At 42.6% G+C, this 20,200-nt stretch overlaps 1 protein-coding gene across 1 annotated transcript in view; it reads right to left on the bottom strand.

The window, feature by feature from the left end:
* Positions 1-20,200, bottom strand: part of NRSN1 (neurensin 1) — a 126,357-nt gene that overhangs the window by 12,518 nt on the left and 93,639 nt on the right. The window lies entirely within an intron of this gene.

The raw sequence follows: 20,200 nt of genomic DNA on the forward strand, positions 1-20,200 counted from the left end.
AAAGTCATCACCTTTGTGTTTAGTAAGCCTTGGAAACCTTTTCCGAAAATTCCACAGGCTTCTGAGCTTTCAGACTTCGCAACTTCACTCAGTCCTACAGCCATCTCTAGTCCTAAGTAGTGATGCCAGTCCCTGAAAGAGGTATTCTCGCCCTCTCATGAACAATGCACAAAATTCATAAATGCAAGTTTTAATTTATAATATGAAGTTTCTGAATCATAATAGTATCAGAGAATACAGAATATTTTTTTAAAACCCACTATCAAGAGAATATAAAAACAAAGTGGCTAGGATGCCTTGGTCTTTCATAATTACGCTGGTAGCTTTAGCTTATCATAAGTCATTAGGTTTTATTAAGCGCACAAATCATCCAGAGGGGTCTCAAAGCACTGTAGCGAATACAAATGAGGAGAAGAATAATGACTGTTCAGGAGGAAGGAGAGCAGTCAAAAGAGCCAGGTACTAAGCTTATTTCAGAACTCTTTATTAACAATGATCATAAGCAGCAGCATTGGAAGTTCATTCCAGAAGGGGGAAGCTAGATGAGAAAATGATCTCCCACCGTTCCTGGCGGTGCAGACCCTAAGAGGAGTGAGTAGATGTTTAGTTCCTGACCTGAGATTCCTAGTAGGTAGAAGATACCAGTTGAGTTTCTTGGCCAGGTAGCTCGGCCCATTTCCATGCATGGTCTTATGTACCAGACAGAGCCTTCGGCTCGGGCCTTGAACGCTGGAGCGGGCCTTTAATATCCGGTATAGCCTGCTATGGTGGACTATAAGGCTATATTCTAGTTTCTGTTGGGTTGGGATCAAGAGTGATTAACAGTTGGGTGTCAGCATATGCCACTATATCGAACCCATAAGATGTGATTACCTTGGCCAAGGGTGCCACATAGAGATTGAAACGCATGGGACTAGGTATTAATCCCTGGGGGACTCCCGTGTCTTCTGACCGACTGCAAAAAAACAGAGTACCTAATTGTAGAGTGGTGGTTCAGTCTTTTAGGTAGTTTCTAAACCATTTTAGGGTCGTTCCTTGACTCCCGTCTCCCGCAATCGTTGTTCTAATACACTGAGGGAGATGAATAAATGAATGAATAGAATCTAATACTGCGCAACTTAGCCCAAGGGCATCAAGGCGCCATAGCGGATCATCCAACACCTCATCAAACACAGTCGGCTTTTACATATACGCTTCTGAAAAAAGCCAAGTCTTTAAGGCGCTACGGAACAAAGCGAGGGAGGGTTGCCTTAAAAGATCAGGGGGAAGAGAATTCCACAATCTGGGTGCCACAGAGGAAAATGCTCTGCCTCCCCATTTCGCCTTTACAAATCTAGGGACCTCAAGAAAGTTTTTATGGGAGGAACGAAGGAATCTATTAGGGGAATAGCGATGAACAAGGGACTTAATCTCTTCTGGTCCTGTACCGTAGAAAGCTCCATGAGCTAAACAAAGAGTTTTAAAGATGATCCTGGAATGTATAGGGAGCTAATGGAGTTTCTCTCGAGCCGCAGAAGCTGAGGTCAGACTGGGGAGGCTCAGAACCATCTTTGCCGCAGCATTCTGGACCATTTGGAGATGGTGGGTAAGACTCTTGTTAATGCCCAGATAAAGGGCGTTACAGTAGTCCAGCCTAGAAGAGACTAATGCTACTGTAACCTGTTTCCGAGCATCCGGGGAGAGATAGTGAGCGATCTTTCTAACAACCCTAATGATGCCACAACAAGTGGAAACAGTCCTATTGAACTGACGGTCAAAGGAAAGGGTGGTGTCCATTTGCACCCCTAAGTTCTTAGCATACTGGCGAGGGAGGGGACAGTCCCCGAGTGAGGGCGGCCACCAATCCCATGACCAGATATCTTGATTACCCCCAAAGATCAAAACCTCAGTTTTCTCCCCGTTCAGTTTCAAGAAATTCTGCACCATCCACTGGGAGACAGCCTCCATACAATTCCTAAAATTCTGGGCAGAGTCCTTCACGGAATGGGTAAGGGAAACCATTATTTGGGTGTTGTCAGCATAAGACAGCACATCCAGCCCAAAAGATCTTACAACCCTGGCAAGTGGGGCCACATAGATGTTAAAAAATATGGGGCTCAACGAAGAGTCCTGAGGGACCCCACAATGCACAGGTTTAGGGGCAGACAGAAACTGGCCCAGTTTCACTCTCTGTTCCCTTTTTTTAAGAAAGGAAGCGAGAAGGCTCAGGGCAGAGCCTCCGACCCCTATCTCTCTAAGGCGAGACACCAATATAGCTGGAGACAGAGTGTCGAAGGCTGCCGTAAGGTCTAACAGGACCAGGAGTGTAGTATGGCCCTTGTCGACCTGAGAGCGAATATTGTTGACAACAGCGGTAAGAGCAGTTTCAGTGCTGCGATGTTTCCTAAAGCCGTGCTGAGAGACATCCAAGAGGGCAGAGTCCCTAAGGTAAAGGCTGAGATGGGAATTAAGATGGGACTCCAACATCTTTGCGGGGGCAGGAAGAAGAGAAATGGGCCGAACATTTTTCAAAACTCTAGGGTCCAAGGCAGGTTTCTTCAGAAGAGGTTTTACAACCGCCATCTTCCATAAGGAGGGATAAATTCCCTCCAAGATGGCACGGTTCATAACATTCATGAGAGGTGGAATAACCACTTCCCAGCAAGCTTTCAGAACTTTAAGCGGACAAGAATCCAAGGGAGAGCACGATTTAGTGTTGTCCAGAAGCTGGGGTGTCACCTCTGGAGTTAGAAGAGGGAGGACAGAAGCCTTGCGAGCTGCTCACCAGACGGACTCCCGGCCTCAGAGGAGGCAGAAGGAATAGAAGATCTCATGCCAAAGTTTAAAGATTCAAGATGGTGTCGAAGGCTGCCAACAGGCCTAATAAAACTAGCATTGCTGACTGCCCGATGTCCTGGCCGAGTCTTATGTTGTCGACTACCTCTACCAAAGATGTTTCCGTACTGTAGGCAGTCCTAAAGCCTCACTGAGAAAGGTCCAACAGTTTGTGACTTTCTAAATAGGTTGTCAGTTGTTTGTTGACCAGGAACTCAAGTACCTTTCCAAACTAATGAAGTGGAGAAATAGGGCAATAGTTACTAGGCTCTTTGGGATCTGCCGGCGTTTTTTTGGAATAGGTTTGACCCTGGCTGCTTTCCATTTGATTGGGACTAATGCTTGATTTAGGACATGTTAAAAAGGTTGGTAAGACTTTTAAGAAGCACTGGGGTGAGAGTTGACAGAATATGGGGTGAAACAGGGTCAACTGGGGGACCCAAGTTGGTCTTCAAGAGGGCTATTCTGACATCTTCTTGAATAAGGTCAATGAACTCTTCTAGAAGTGCTGTGGCAGGTATCTGTGTACCATCGGATTTGTTACTTTGCTTTTCGGTGTTATGATTAGGGAAGGAGTTAAGAATAATTTGGATCTTTTCCTCAAAGAAGTTGGACAATGTGTCTACCCAGTCTTGTGAGAATGGACTGTCGGTTTGGCAGGAGGAGGGATTAGTAAATTATTTTAGTATTATGTGAAGTTCCTTGTATGAGTTTGCAGCCTTTTCAATTCTGTTGATGATATAGGTGGTTTTGGCTAACTTGACATTGTCTAGATAATGTCTGTAGATGAGTTTGTAGGCCTTTCTGTCCTCAGTACTTTTAGTTGATCTCCATTTACGTTCTGCTTTCCTGCTGGCTAGTTTGTCAGTTTTTAGTGATTCAGTGAACCAGGATGACATTTTAGACCTCTGTTTGACTTTAGACAGAGGTGCGATGATGTCAAGGGCCAGTATGATTGCCTTTTCAAAGGCGACCACTGAATGGTCAATGTTCTTGGAGCCGTCAGGAGAGGAGGACAGAAAGGCAGCAAGACTGACTTTTCTCCAGGGCCTGATCCATTTCTTTTCACTGCTAGGATTTTCAGGGTGGTGGCTATTTGTAAATAAAGGCTGTGGTCCGACCATGATCAGAGGGATAGGAGGCTTCACCTTAGTGTTGGCTTCATTTGTGAACAGGAGGTCAAGGGTGTGGCCAGGCAGATGAGTGGGTCAGGTCACCTTCTGTGCTAGTCCTAATGTGTTTAGGTTAGTGATCAGTTCGCTGGTATCTGTATCAGATGAGAGTTCTTCATGGAAATAAAAATCTCCAATGAGAAGAAAATTGTCGCCGCTAGTACATGTGGCCCAGTCATCATCAAGTTGACTGGGAATAGCAATATAACTTCACACTTTAAGGCCTTCCACTTAGAACCATCCACACCCTTTAAGTTAGGTCGTTTTTGTGCTTGGAATGAGTCACCTAACTTTGCTGGTCCTAAACAAAGCACTTGGGCTTTCCTTCTGGTCTCTCTCATCAGACGAGAATTCCTTTCATGAACTGCACACGCAGAAAACCCCCCAATATTTGTCCTTCCTCCCAGGCAGGGTTTACAGGAAATTAAACTGGAGATATTGTGATATTCTTGGGACAAGCTTCAACAAACTTGCTGAGGTCTCTTTTCTGTAAATGTGTATGTCTGGTTAAGGCAACTTATACTTGTTCGCTTTAAGGTGCAGAAAAACTGCAAATAAACAGCCAGCACATATGGACTAAGGTCACTGCAATGTGCAAACAGCTGTACCATTCTTACCGTAAATTCAATGGACTGGTTGGCGCTGTGCTTTCCACTACTCCTCAGCCCGACATCTGTAAGTGTATTTGTTGCTCCAAGCGTCTACTGTTGTTTCACTAAGAGGGTTTGAGGCCCTGAAGTGGTGGTGCACCCAAAGTGTACTCCGATCTATAACACAAGGTGCCTATTTTCCTCTCATCAAGCCATGATGGAAAGACTGACTACTGGTGGCAGTTGAGATTCTAAGAATGGGGGCAGGACTTTTTAACCAGGAACACTGGTAAGGAGTCTGCCAACCCTTCGTGTGAAAAACCAGTATAGTTTTCCCGTAACAAGGGTCTGTCATTCCACCCTCATCTATAGGGTGAATGATGACTTGTGATATTTGCATGGTACCGGTAACATCAGCCTGTGGCATGAAACATATATGTACTGTATGAATTGTGTTTTTCCAGAGGACATGATGTATGCAACATATGATAGAAGTTGACTTTCATACTGCATTCATGGATTTGTCGACCTGAGTGGCTGGGAGGGCTGAAGTAAATCTGTATTCAGCCACTGCTAAGCCTGGCGCTGGGGGAAAACACATTACTGACCAACTTAGGTGTTGCTGGTTGGCAGCCTTGCTTACAGATCTACCTGGGGAGGTTCTAGGACTTTTCATCAACAAATAAAACTGACACACGCATTGCGCCGGTGAATTCCATGCAGTGAGAACCAGATCAGTTAATTATATTAAACATGGGTCCCTTCATCTTCTCCTCAGCCACCGTTTTCTCTTCCCCTGGTCCAGTGTACCTGTTTAGTTCTCCCTCCTGCACTTCCCCCTCATCTCTTCTGTAATTTCAGGCAGTAGAGCAGATGCAGAGCAGAGGCAGTGACACTGGATTACGAAGTGTTTGGCTTCTGAGCTCCCCCTACATGTATATCCCCACCTCCTTTTTCCTACTTTTAACATTTTGTCTTCTTTCGTAATGTATAATTGGACCAGGCTCATGGACATTAGAAAAAAATGTTATAGGGGTGAACCCTGAATTGCGCTTCGCTAGGCAAGAGTGACACATTTTAACACAACAATTTTAGCATGACAGAAGTTTTGTTTGTCACTAGTTTCTTCTCATGTGAGCTGTATATGTTCTGGTTCTTTTGAAATACGTATTTCAATTAGTCTAGTTTGGGAGAAGCTCTACATAGACAGCTTGGAGAGAACCGGATCACCACATGTTGCTGTTTCGTACAACCCTGGGACCAAACCTAGGTCGTAAAAAAAACTTACAACTCTGTTCATTCACTGTCTTTGAAAGTGGTTGCTGGCCCTAGAGCCAAAGTAAGACCCAATAATCTGAAGATGCGTGGGGTTGATGCAAGGACCATAACTTTCTGAACAAAAAACAAAGTCTACAGGGAGCTGGCCATGATCATCTAATGACATCTACCAAAGACTTGCTTTGAACATCGAATGACTGAGTCAGCCGTATATACCTTTAATAGATGGAGACTTTGATCGTTTGTTGTTGACTCGTTTTAGATTGAATACTTTATATAGATCCCTAAGTTTTCCTGTAGTAAATGATTGGTCTAGAGATTTGTGTAAGTGCCTGTGTGATGAGGTCTCAGTACAATCAACTATCCATATCATGTTTTTTCTGCAAATACTATGATACATTAAGAAAGAGATGGATTATCCCAGTTTTAAAGAATTTTGGTTTGAGAAGGCTGCCGTTCAGCATTTTTAGCATTGCAATTTTTAGAAAATGAATTTGTCCTTGCATCTGTTATCGCGTTTCTTAAAAAGGTTTTTAATTTTCGGAAATCCATGATAATGTGATCTGTAAATATGTACTTTGCTGGCTCAGGAATTATTTTTAATTACGCATTCTATTGTGCTTTTATGGCTATTGCTTATTATAACCGAATAAAGAGATTTGAATTGAATTGAATTGACTGAGTCCGGTGGACAGCCTCCATTACCTCTTTACCTCCTATCTTTTTGAAAGCCCAATTTGCTCTGTCTCCAAACAATGAAGGACTTGAAGGGTTGTGTTAGTGAGACTCGTAAGCCAAATCCCTGAACCATTTGAACCACCCCTCTATTCATTAGGCCACAGAGACACTGTGGCTTAAAGGCATACAGGAACTCTAACCTTAAATTTGCAAGTGGTAGTCCTAGTGTACTGTGGGGCCTCCAGGTCCTGTGGATGGCCCTTTTTCTCTGAAATATTAGCTGCAAACAGCCCTATAAGGGATACAGTCCCAGATGTATGTGCAGGCAGGTCACAAACTGTGGGTGCAAATTCCGCACTTTTTGCAACCTGCTTGTTATTGTGCAAAGTCACCTACGTACTACTAGGTTGCATCACTCACAAAATTCCTATTAGTTCTGCCTAATGAATATTACCTATGCAGGCTACTGTTTTTAACTATAACAACACAAGAGGATGATGGATGGAATGCTGAACATTGTCAAACATTCTCCCCCAGTGCAGCGATCTGGGCCTAAACTAGTTCTTTTTTTTGCTCACCATGTCATTCCAGTTTGGACCCAGCAAGACTTGGGGTGAGTGTTTAAAAAGTTTCTGCACTCTGTCCATCCTCTTGTTGTGTTCGCTATGTTCGCCCTAAGTGGCCAAGTGTATGCCCAGACATGGGTCCCCTGCTTGATGTGCCTCTGGATTCAAGCTAGCCTGGCCGATGAGGGGTGATACCACAAAACTGGTCCCAGGATGCTTGTTTCTGGTCCAGGAAGGACCGGGCCTGGCAGTTTCGGCCGGACTGTTGCCATGGAGAGCAGCGTCACAACGGATTTGCATATAGCTGGGTGAAAACTGGGGTGGCATAGTGAGAAAAAGAAAGATGGATCTAAGCCAGATCTCTTGACTGGGAGAAGGTGTTTGAAAAATGTCACATTGTTGTGTTTGCTATTATTTATAACTCCCTTTGATTGGCCACAGAAGGCCCATATCTCTGAATTCATTTTCAAAAGCTAAACATTTATTTAAAGGAGCCTGTGTCCCTTGAAGGGACAAACCTGCTTACAATTTTTTTTTCTTGTTTAGGACGGCGTTTGGGTGACCATAGAGCAAGGTCTCCTCCCTTGAGGTCGCCCGACTTTCTAAGTAAACAGCTTCTACTTTATGAATCTGATACTACCCGGACTAAGGAGTCAAAGTCTGATCAATTGTTTTGAACGTAACTGAAGTCACAAATCATCAATATATATTGTTGTTGTGGATCACTATTAAGAGTGTGTTAGACCTGACATTCTTAGTGTGATCTTCCCACAAACTTTTTGCCTTCCCTCCTCCTATTTTTGAAATTCATTTTTGTTGGCCTTAAAACTCTGTGCACATTACGACTGCTAACTAGTGCTAAAATACTTGTGCTCTCGCTCTAAAACATAGTAAAATTGGCATACACCTGATTGGCACATTTCAATCATGTTTTCCCTCTGCCAGTGTCTTGGGCCACAAGACTTTGAATGGCTTAGCTTATGAACTTTGTGTATCCTTCCCAAACAGTGAGACAAATGGAACTGGGTGTCAGCCGGCTGGACCATCCTGTCTGGATTGCTGGGGGCGGAGCTGTTCCCTGCCCCAATTATATTTCAAAGGGCTGTCTCCAGGACACACACAAAGAAACCTGACACTAGTCTTTTGTCACCCCAGACTTCTTGAAGCCTTGACAGGGGAAGGGAAGAACTTTCCAGAATCAGAAATGGGGGATAGCCTAAAAGATTTCCCCACTTCAAGGGCAATCACTAGGTATAAATATTGGACCATCAGAACACTTCTTCAGGACACCACTGGACCTGTGTAAAAATGCTGACTGTGCCCATAGTAATGATGCACAACTTATGAGGTTTATTTCGGATACTTCATTTCTCAAGCACTCCACTCCTAGGAGGGAAGAAGTATAAAATTATGTGATTTGGACACTCAGCCAGAAGCAAGGTTTTCACTGCTACACTTCTCAACCCATCTGGAGTAACTCCCCACAGTTCTGTACTCACATCATACACGCACATACCAAGGAAGCATCATCACTAAAGTTTTTGAAGGCAAAGGGAACCGAGAACTGATAGTCATACCAAGATCACGTTCACCAATCCACATAACCTCCACCTTGGCCACATTAATTTGTCACTCATTAAAGGAACACTGCCATTCACCAAATGTAACCACCGTCGCAGCTAACACCAATCCTTCAACAAATTATTAACAAGAGAATTCTAACATTAAGAAAAAGATAAGTCACAATAAACAATACATACCTAGCTTTACAAAGGGTACTAGTGTGAAAACACTTGGGGGCATATTATCAAGGGGGTTTATATCCGCTTTTTTGGCTTTAAAAGTCAAGAAAGCGGAGATAAAATGATCTCCCTATTACCTAGCTGTCGCTAACACCAGTTGGCGACAGCTAGTAGGAGATAACGACCATCTTGGGCCCCACTTTGCATGTCAGTGATATTTATCACTAATGATATGCAAAGTGGGCGTGCCAAGATGTTAGCGACTGGAAACAGTCGCTAACATCGCTATCTCCTATTACCAACTTTTGGAGATATTCGCGCTAAGCGCGAATATCTCCAAAAGCTAACACCTGCCCTGAGGAGTTCTTAGCCATGTTATCCAATGGGAGGTGGATAACATGGCTAAGAGCATTAGCTCGGTAATGCATGAATATCGCTGACTTTTCAGCGATATTCATGCATTGCGGCCGTTTTTTATCGCATTTGCGATAAACCTTGGTAATACCAAGGTTTATCTGCGATAAAAATCACCGCAGCTTAGCGGTAAAATTTTGTCTCTAACCAAGCAATAGCGATAATTATCGCTATTGCTTGGTAATATGCCCCTTGGATCTCTTGCAACACCTAGCCCATTAAAGCATATCATATGCAGCAAATATAGAAACAGGGTGCTTCACCAGCCTTTACTGATTTCATCCATTTGTGTGTCGTTCAGCAAAAAGTGTCTCACACCCCTTAACTCAACCTATCAGTTTGTGTCTCATTCTGCAGACAAAGGAACAAGATGCCTCACAACCCTTCATTCACCACAGCCATGGGTGTCACCTGCAGAAAAAGAAAGGAATGAGTGTCCCTACACCCATCATAGGTTGTTTCTTGTATTAAAAAAAGGTGCAGGGCGACTGGCACGCCTTCACTCAACCCATCCAAGGAAGTCTGGTACAACAATTAAAGGAAGAGGGCACCTTCCAATCCTTCACTCAACCATCCATGGACGTCTTGTACAGAAATCAGAGCTAAAGTGAATCCCACAACCCTTCACTCAATTCACCCTGGGTATCTCCTGCAGCAAAGAATAAGTAGCTCATTCTCTACCCATACCAAGATTAAACAACACCGTTTCAACAACCGCCATCTCGCTGAAAACGCTATTATGTTCATCTCGTGTCTAGCGCTCTCACCTATAGACTAACAATCATTCCGGTGCACAACAAAAATTCTCTGAATTAACAAACCAACCAAAAGCTGAAAACATCAGCAACAATTGCATGGACGTCTGATCGATGCCCACCCTCTTTGGGGAAGTATCAGAGTGCCACCATAATTGTCATCACTCTGGCTCTGTAATTCTCTTCACAGAAGCTGGATCACAATCACAATACTTCACAAGGCGTGAAATGATTGATATTTTCTATTTAATTAACAGTACCATCAATGCCAGACAGATAAAAAAAATCCACAGGATCCTCTGAGTAGAGCTTCGTGTTTGTTCGTTTTTATTTCCCCACAAAATGGTAAAAAAACAGAAAGCGGAAAATGGCATCCTTTCAGTGCCTCGAGAGGAAGCAGACACGTTACCATCCCACTCAGCTGGTCTCATTCCAATCTCGTATTGTAATGCAAACGCCAGCTGGTGCAGACAGAAACAGTTTTCAGACTTTGATGCCAATTATCTGTACTGCAGAAATGAGTAACTGTAACCGTGCTTGACCAGGCAGCTCTGCCACGCTATGCAGACGCCCTTCAGCGCTATGCAGAAAGTGTCTCTTCAAGCTGACACGGTCTGAACGAGAGCAGGTTTCGCGCACTTTGGAGGGCGCTACTTTAATTCGTCTCTTCAAGTCAATTCTCTAAAAACAACTCGAAATGAAACCAGCACACAGTTCTCAGGAGGACGTATGACCCGATGACGTTTCTCTTTCAATAAGCCATACTTGTTTTCTAGGCTATGCCACATTTTTTAAGTCTCTGCAGAGATACTTCTTTCGGATTGACCAATAAGCGTCAGGCAGACAGTGCCAATTATCTTCTGCTGGCCTATCACACAGTCACCAATGACCAAATCCCTCCTCCACAGATTGGTAGTCTGATTCTCCCTGATAGAATGAAAAACTGGTGGGGTACCCATACCCTTTCCCTGCAGCACAAGAAGTCCTGTTCACATGGTATTTCATTACAGCTCACTGCCAGTGAAACAATGCAAGCTGCAGTCGTAGTGATGAGGCATGACTCTTGAGGGTCATTTAAAGGGCTTATTTATTCATTCCCTGGTTACAGGTACACTCATAGAAGTGAAGTAATATTGTAGAATGTATGCTGGGCACTCCACCTAGAGCTAAGCAGTCACTGCTAGATCTCCAGACCGAAGTTCAATAAGTGCCCAGAGTGCCACACTTGCATCATACATGTACATTTCACAAAGTCATCATTACTCGGGCTGAGCAGGTAAACAGGACCCAGAAGTCATACAAAGTTACACAGGTGTTCTAGCCTTGAGGTGGTGGCCGACATAGCAGTCTTTTGAAGAGCATGATCGCGAGCAACCATGTAAACAAAATGAAAATGCACTACTGACAAGAGAAATCAAAAATTACTAATCTGACAGGAATTATTTTGGCTGAATAAATATGAGCGATTTAAATTTTTCTTGGCTTGTTTTCCATGGTGATTTGTACCTGGATCTGCAAGCATTTCTGTAGAAAGATAGGCCCTATGTCAGGGACTGTATTTTCTTATTTGAAAAATAGTTTTGAATCTGCTGATTTACAACCGAGGAGGATGGTGGGCGATCCAAGAGAGTATTTGTAAGCACAGAAAGTTCTGCAAAGGGTTAAATACCCCATACTTAATTAATTCCATATACTTAATACCCCTCCTGGGTTATAGTCCATCAACCAGGACTCTCCTTCCCACTTCTGTCCTAGGCTTTTCTTTCAATCTGACTCCAGGCGTTACCTTTTGCCTTGCAGTCACACTTGAGTCCTCAGCGCCAGGTGTTTCTTGGTCTTCCACTTTTCCTTTTTCCTTGAGGGTCCCAGGTCTGGGCTCGCCTGGTGTTGTTTGATGTGGGCTTGCGGAGGGTGTGACCTATCCCGCCCTAGCGTCTTTTTATGATTTCTTCATGAGCAGGGAGTGGAAAGTCAGCTGCTATAGGTTGTTGTTACTGATGGTGGTTGGCCAGTCGGTTTGGAGGATTTTCATCATGCAGGTGTTGATGAAGGTCTGTACTTTTGTTGATCTTGGTCACTGTTGTCCTCCAAGTTTATGCGCCATACAGAAGAACCAATTTTACGTTACTGTTAAAAAGCCTGATGTTGGTTGCAGCATTCGGCCTTGGAGCTCCAGATCTTCTTTAGGTGAATGAAGGTAGCCCTTGCTTTTCATATTCGTGCCTTGACGTGGACATTTGTGGTGCCCTGCTTCTCTATGACTATGCGCAGGTAAATGAAGCCCTCAACCTCTTCAAGTGCATTGCCTGCAAGAGTAACTGCAGTTGGGCTGGCTGTGTTAGTAGTAGTGCTTTTCCACACAAAAGAATAAACAAGGCAATATGGGGGGTCACCAGAACATTCATCAGAGAATCAGATCGACCATGTCTGCTTTGCCAAGAAGTTCTGGAGGTCCCTGCAGGATGCGAGAGTGATGAGAGGAGTGGACGTGGCATTGGACCATCTCCTTGTCAAAGCCAGGCGAAAGCTCAGGAAAGCATGGTTGGAAAGGACAAATTAACACCAGCAATATAACACCACCCTCCTCAAAGATGCACAGAAATGGAGTGAATACTCAGTCACTCTCAGTAACAAGCTTCAAGTTCTTCAAGTATTAGAAGATGACTGACACCTAGCAGAAAGCCAGTGGGAGACGATCAAAGAATCAGTGACATCAACCTGCCAGGAGGTGTTGGTCCCAAGAAACACCAACATAAAGAATGTATTGTCACCTAGACTCTCTACAAAATCCAAGAGAGAAAGGAAACTAAAACTGCAGTCAATACCAGCGAAACAAGAGCAGAAAAAGCAAAAGCTCAAGGAGAATATAGCAAAACCAGCAAGGAAGCAAAGAGAAGCTTAAGAGCAGACAAACGAAGATTCATCGATGGTCTTGCCACAGAAGCTCAGGAAGTAGCAAGCCATGGAAACTTGAAAGCACACTACAGCTTAACAAGGAAACTCTAAAGCAGATTCAGCAAGCCAGAAAGACCTGCTAACCCCTGCATGCTCATGACGGTCCCCGGCCGTCATGCGTCACGGTGGGCATGTGCGGAGGACGGCCGGGGGCCGTCCGAATCTCGCCCATTATTCAAATCCCCCGCACAGCGCAAACATTTACACCGCATCCAAGGGGTTAAAGACAAAACTGGGAAGAAAGTTATCAGTAATGCAGGCCAACAACAAAGATGGAAAGAGCACTTTGAAGAACTGCTGAACCAGCCTGTGCCAGAGTCTCCACTAAACATAGAGCAAGCTGACAAGGGCTTGCCAATTGACTCCAGCAGACCACCCAAGGAAGAAATACGGCACACCATCAAACTTTTGAGAAATGGGAAAGCAGCAGGACCGACAACATTTCTGCAAAAAAACTGAAGGCAAACACTGAAACATCAGTGGACATGCTCTGCCCAATGTTGGATCTAGGAGGAGGAAAAGGTGCCGTCTGACTGGAAGGAGGGATATCTCATTAAGATCTCCAAGAAAGGTGACCTGAGTAACTAAAGATGGATAACTCTTCTATCAACCCCAGGCAAAGTGTTCAACAGAGTCATTCTTAACCGAATAGAAGAACAAGTCAACACTCAGTTGTGAGATCAGCGAGCTGGCTTCCACAAAGATAGATCCTATACATACCAGATTGCAAGACTGTGCATCATAACTGAGCAGCAGATGGAATGGAACTCACCCCTTTATATGAACTTCATCGACTAAGAGAAGGCATTTGACAGTGTGGACAGAGAAAACCTTTTGAATCTTCGCCACTATGGTGTGCCAAATAAACTTTAAAGAATCATCAGGAACTCTTTTACTAGGTAATGACCTGCAAGATAGACCATGGAGGGCAACTCACGGAAGCCTTCCAAGTGAGGACTGGAGTCCACCAGGGTTATTTGCTCTCGCCTTTTCATTTCCTGCTGGCCATAGACTGGATCATGAAGACATCCACAGCAAGGAGAAGTAATGGGATCCAGTGGACACCTAGGACACAGCTAGACAACCTGGACTTTGCAGATGACCTAGCCCTACTCTCCCATACCCATCTGCAGAAGCAATAGAAGACCAACAAGGTGGTAGCTACATCATCCCAACCCTCAATATTAACAGTGCGAAACCAAGATCTTGAAGGCTAACATGGCCAGCACAACTGCACTCACTCTTATATACCCGATAGCACTTGCAAGGTCTACTTAATATCATAACTGCAGTGAAAGAATCACCTACCTTCTCTGAAAGATCTTTTCCTTTACTTTCTCAATCCCTCATAACTCTTCCAGATGTACCGTACAGCCTCACTCTTAGTGGGAAGTAGTGAAACTAAAGGAAATAACTGTGATTGTGTGAAAGAGCAGCATAAGAAGCAGAGTTATGAATCTTGGGCTACAATAAGTGTACTCAGCTTTAAAAGATGCCCTCTGTGGCCAACAGGAAGATCACAAGATTTTTGTTTGAATGGTCTTGATATTTTTAGGAACAAATGGAGCAGGATTCAGACCACATTTGTAGTTTTAGCACAGATTGCATGACTTTCCCGTATTTCAGATCCCCCATTCAAACTTTCAAATCTTTGTGTTTAGTGCTCCACTCATCATCTGAATTGTCCCACTTACTCTTTTTGCTGTATCCCTAAAGACGCCTTCAGACATCTTGTGCAGACAGCATTGCATACAGTAATACATAGTTGTGGGTCAGCCCATTGCTCATAACTGCATGACTTCCTTCTCTATCACAGTTCCCTACTTTTGATTGGATAGATTTTCTCACTACTCCAGTGTGTCTTACCCGTGGAGCTATCAATCTTCAAATCAATCAATCAATCAGGTTTCTTATAAAGCGCGACTACTCACCCGTGAGAGTATCGAGACACTGGGCGTGGTGGGGGGCTCACTTTTGAAAAGATGAGGTGTACCCTCTCACTGCTGATATCATGAAACAACTTTTCTTGTTTTCGTATTTAATTCCTTATTTAGCACTCTATAGGAATGCATATCCTGCCCCTTTCCTCTGCTGTGTGTACACTTAAATAACACTCATGCTGACTCTCTTTCACCCCTGGCCTCCCCTGCCTACTCTCCCCCTTTTAACTCTCCTGTGTGTAGGTCAAACATTTGCATGACGTCGACTAGTGCTGCATGGTGGGCTTGGTGATGCTGTGGATGTGGTCCCGCAGCACTTTCCGGTGCCTCTTGCCTCTCGCTTTCCCAACGGTCTCTCCCTTTCTCACCAGCTCAATGCTGGCTGGCACTATTGACTTTACCAATCATGGATGCTTGTAAAATTCACTGGTACTGACAAAGCCAATAGCAGCAACCTCTAATCTTGAAAGTCTATTTCTTATACTTTCAAGATAGCCGCCATACTGCATGTCACAATGTGGCATGCTGCCATGCCCTGAAACCTTGGAATTATAGAAAATAATGTTTTCATATTTCTAAGATGACTGCCACATTGCATGATGCAAAGTGACCTGATGTTGAGGCAGCCAACCTAAAATGATGGAAACAATATTTTCTATACTTTCAAGCTGGCTACTCCCAAAACATGTTATCAATCTTTGCACTTGTCTAACCTTATATTCACATGCCGCTACTGCTATCATTTACTCACTATCTGCAGTATTTATCAGTCAAACATTCTTTTATTTATTTATTTGTCAAGTCAATTCCATTAAACAACGTTTTGTATGACACATCCCATTTCATTTTCTACAGATAAGTTTTCATTGTGCTATATAGTCTTTCCATTTTCCCAGTTTGCTTTTTAATCATCCCAATCCTCTAAGCAAATGCCACCCATCTTTTATACTGCGCTCACCTCCATTTCAACTGCACCAAAGAGCTTTTAATTTCTCCATTTCTCTATAAAGATTTCTAGCCCATTCTTATTCTTTCTGCTCCAACCCAATGTTGATTACACTATTTTCAAGGTAACTGCCTCATTCTCATATGAATTACTCCCTTACCTCGTGCAATCAATTGTTTCCACTATTAAGGACCATATCACTAAAGGAAAATTGCTTAGCTCTAAATTTAAATTCAATACTCTGCATCTCATTTCAATACCTTATCTCAATATGCAGATGTTAATATAATTATCCCTGTGCACATATGGTATGCAACTCATTGTAATTTTCTTCTACTTTCCTCACATGTGTTATTACTTTCCATAACTATAACTCTCATTACATCGCAATTAGCTAAAGAAATAAAGCAAAGCAGGGCTGAATTAAATGGGTATATTAGAATGGAGCATTTAAGGGGGGGGTGGCTACCATGGCGATCAATACGGCAGCGGATTTGTGAGAGGCTTCATTGAGCTTACCTTTGCAGCAAAAAGGCTTATTTTTTTCATCTGAGACTCTACCTCTTCAAATGCTTGAGCTCTTCAATGACTTTTTTCTTATAAATGCAGCTGTCCTCGTCTTGGCAGTTCGGCAAGATGCTTACCGGCTATGATGTGAGCGGGCGCTATTTTGTGGGGCTCAACACTTGCATTTTGTTTTCTTTTTCTTGAGAGGTTGAAACTTTAGTTTATCATCAGAAAAGGCCTTAATGTCTCTGGTTGACGGCTCAGGCCGCAACAGCTCTGCATTGAGACGTGCCTAATCCTCTGTGGTAGTCCCTCTTCTGATTTTTTACCATTGTCCTTGTCAAAAAGGTGAGGATTTATTATTCAAAGGGTACCATTTTGTATAGCACATCGCTCATGCTTTCTCCATGAGGGTTTCCACACATATCCCAAGATACTTCTTGAAGGTTGATCCTCTGCTTGGTTTCTTCTGAATTCCTTCTGACCAGTTTTTATAATCTCTTTTTAATGGATTACTCGTATGACTAATATTTTGAGAGATGTTTTGTATATGATTTATTCTTCTGACCTCCTCATACCTCTTCATTTCCTACTCTTCCTCCTCTCTACTGTTTTTGCTGAAACTCTCTGGTATTGTGTTACCCATTGCCCTGTGACTTTGTTTCACTTTAATGGGCAGACTAAAATCCCCACAGAACATATTTTGCACTGTCATGCTCCACATTAAAATGGCTAGTGATTCCTTCATCAGAGAAAAGACAATCCCCTTTGACACCAAGCCCAAGTCGGTCAAAAATGATCCTCCCTCGCCTAGTATGTCCTCCAGCAACCCAGTTTTGGATAGTATTCTTGAGTGGGTGAGAGGTCTACAACCTTTTCTGAGTACTACTAATCAGAAATTACTGCAGATTGAAAACAGATGGATTGCTATGGAGTGCAAGGTGGTGGAACTGGAACAACGTATTAGCTCTTTGTGGGACATGTCTAAAACAAATCCACTTTTGGAATACTAAATCCAAAGTTTAAGCTCCACACAGAGGATTTGGAAAATAGGAATCATCACAACAATCTCCGTCTATATGGTCAGCCAGAGAATCTTTAAGGACATAATTTACTTGCTCTTTTTAGGAAATTCCTTCCACACCCGCTTGACCTTCCTGCGTCTTCATCTCTGTACCTGCAATGGGCACATTGTTTGGGTCGCCTTAATCCATATTCTACTAAACCCAGAGGCATTATTATGCTTATTTTTTTTTTTTTTACAGTTTACAGATCTGTTTGTCCTGAAGGCAGCTAAAGACAAATTGTGACTTGTCTGGTTATACAATTTTCATCTCTCAATATCTTTCCAATGCAACCAATGCCAGACGTAAATAATTCCTCTCCCTGAGGCCACAGATGAGGCAAATGAATATTGGTTATGACATTCTTCTCCCCTGCTTATGCAAAATAACCTACAAGAGAACCACTAGATCCTTTGATGATCCCCTACAACTGAAGCTAAGCTGTTTCTCCAGAGTACGGCAACACAGAAAATGGATGTTGATGCCACTAAGCTATAAAATGTTTTGTATTTCTGTCTCTTCCTATATATGGCTTTATTCTATTTGTTCCTGCTCTGTTGTCAATCTTGTTAAGGTGTTGACAAGCCTAGTGCAGACTTTTACCAGTTGTCTCCTCAGATCTGAATACTTAGCCTTTATCTTTTCTTCTGTCTATTCAGTTTTTTATACTCTTCTCTTACTCCATTCCAATTTCATCCTCTATGTTCTCTGTGGGGGCTTTCTTGTTATTTAACCACCTTTCTCTCCCTTGTTTTTCTCCCATGCTTTTTATAACCAACACTAGTCTTTTGTCTCGATTTCCATTTATGCAGCCTGTCACTCCAGTTACTGTATTTTTATACCCGTGTCTCCTATATGTTTTTAATGGTCTTGGACACCCGGTTAAGCAACAATAGGTACTCTCTAATTTATCTAAAGTTAATGCCAAAGTTGCCTTTCTACAAGAGACACAGTAATGCTTCTTCTGAGCCTGATAAACTGAGAAGACAATGGGTTGGTCAGGTTTTTTCTCTCTAGCAGCTGATCGTAAAGGTAGTGCTGCTATCCTTCACCATAAAACTTTGAAAATATATGTTGTCTCAACTGAATGTGATAGTGCTGGATAATAAGTGTGGGTAAATGCTATTCTTGATAACACACATGTTACTTTATTTAATGTCTGTGGTCCTGTCAAATCAGACCCTGATTTCTGGCATTCCATTAAGGTGAAACTTGATAATGCCTCTAATTAAACATGATTATGGCTGGTGACTTTAACAAATTGTTGGATAATTTCTCAGATTGAAAGTCTAAATACAAGGGGAGAGGATGTAGCCTCACAGCTAGAGTGGTCAACTTCGAAGCTAGGGAACCGTGTTCGAGTCTCAGCAACTACGCTCAACATCCTGTGATTCTGGGCAAATCATTTAATCTTCCCGTGCCTAACAAAAATGAATGTGTCCTGTAACGAAACTGGTGCTCATGTAAATCGCTCTGATACCGAATGTCTCGGGTCTAGTTCGCGCTATATAAAACTCTAAAAAAATAAATAAGAAATAAAAAAGTTTAAATCAGACACATCACACAAAGAATTTCAATCCGAATTTCATGTAGACCATTATTTTATGTGTGGAGGACTTACAATCGTAATAAATTGGATTTTTTCCTTATTCTCTAATGTCCATAATACAACATCCAGAATCAAAAATATTTTAGTCACTAAGGGCCTTATTACGATATGGTGGTCCTGGAACCACGGTACTCGCAGTGGCGGTCCGACTACCTCCACCTGTCAGCCCTATTATGAGTGTGGCAGTAGGACTGCCACAAGACCGCCGCTTCCTTTGGGATTAAGGATCCCGGGATTAAGGATCCCACTGCCACAGCGGTCGACAAAGGGCCTGAATATGAAGGCGGTGGCGATGCCGGAACCAACGAGCATATTACAACCGGCCTTCTCAACACCCATTTCATAGAGATTTTATTACACCAAACATGTTGCTAAATTTGACCCCTCTGATTCCCCTCTACGCTGGTCCTGTTCTAAATATAATGGCTCTTTAGTTCACATGTTTTACCAGTATTGCCATGTTCAAACCTTTTGGAATTTAGTTTGGTCTTACTGTTTAAAAAGTATCTCAATGTAATATTCCGTTTACATTAGAGAATGTGTTCCTTGGGTCTTTTTCGCCTAATATTGATCACCTCTCACCTAGACCTCTACTGCTGGATCTTATCATAGCAATTGATTTTAAAGTAATACTTTCTTGTTGGAAAGACTGTTCTATATTATCCATGCTTACGTAGCAGAATTTTGTATGTGATGAGCATAAAATACACACTGTATCCTCTTCTACCTTACATCGCAAAGTTAAATATGATTTATACTCGTAACTTTTCATAATTTTTTGCTCTTTGCTTTCTCTTTTTCTATTTTCCGTCAACTTTCCTTTTCTCCTTTATCCTCCTCTATCCTCTTTTTCAATCTTTTTCTTATTTCTTTATATATAAATCAAAAAATTATTTACCCATTTATATATATAAGGCCCATGTTTTCAATCCTTTATGTATATCACTGAATGATTTGTCACTCTGTATTATAATTGTCTTATGAACTTGGGGCATTTAACATAAGACAAGAATACACATTGAGACATTCTACAAGTGAACATGTTGAAATGGATGTGACAATTAACAAGTTTGAGAGCAAGTTTATTTACTGGCATTAATGAGAGATTACCACTGTTTTGCTGCCTATTGGAATGAAAATGGAGGATTATTTATTAACATGACTTACTTA

Source organism: Lissotriton helveticus, chromosome 4_1 (genome assembly GCF_964261635.1).
Source record: "Lissotriton helveticus chromosome 4_1, aLisHel1.1, whole genome shotgun sequence".
Taxonomy (NCBI): Eukaryota; Metazoa; Chordata; class Amphibia; order Caudata; family Salamandridae; genus Lissotriton; species Lissotriton helveticus.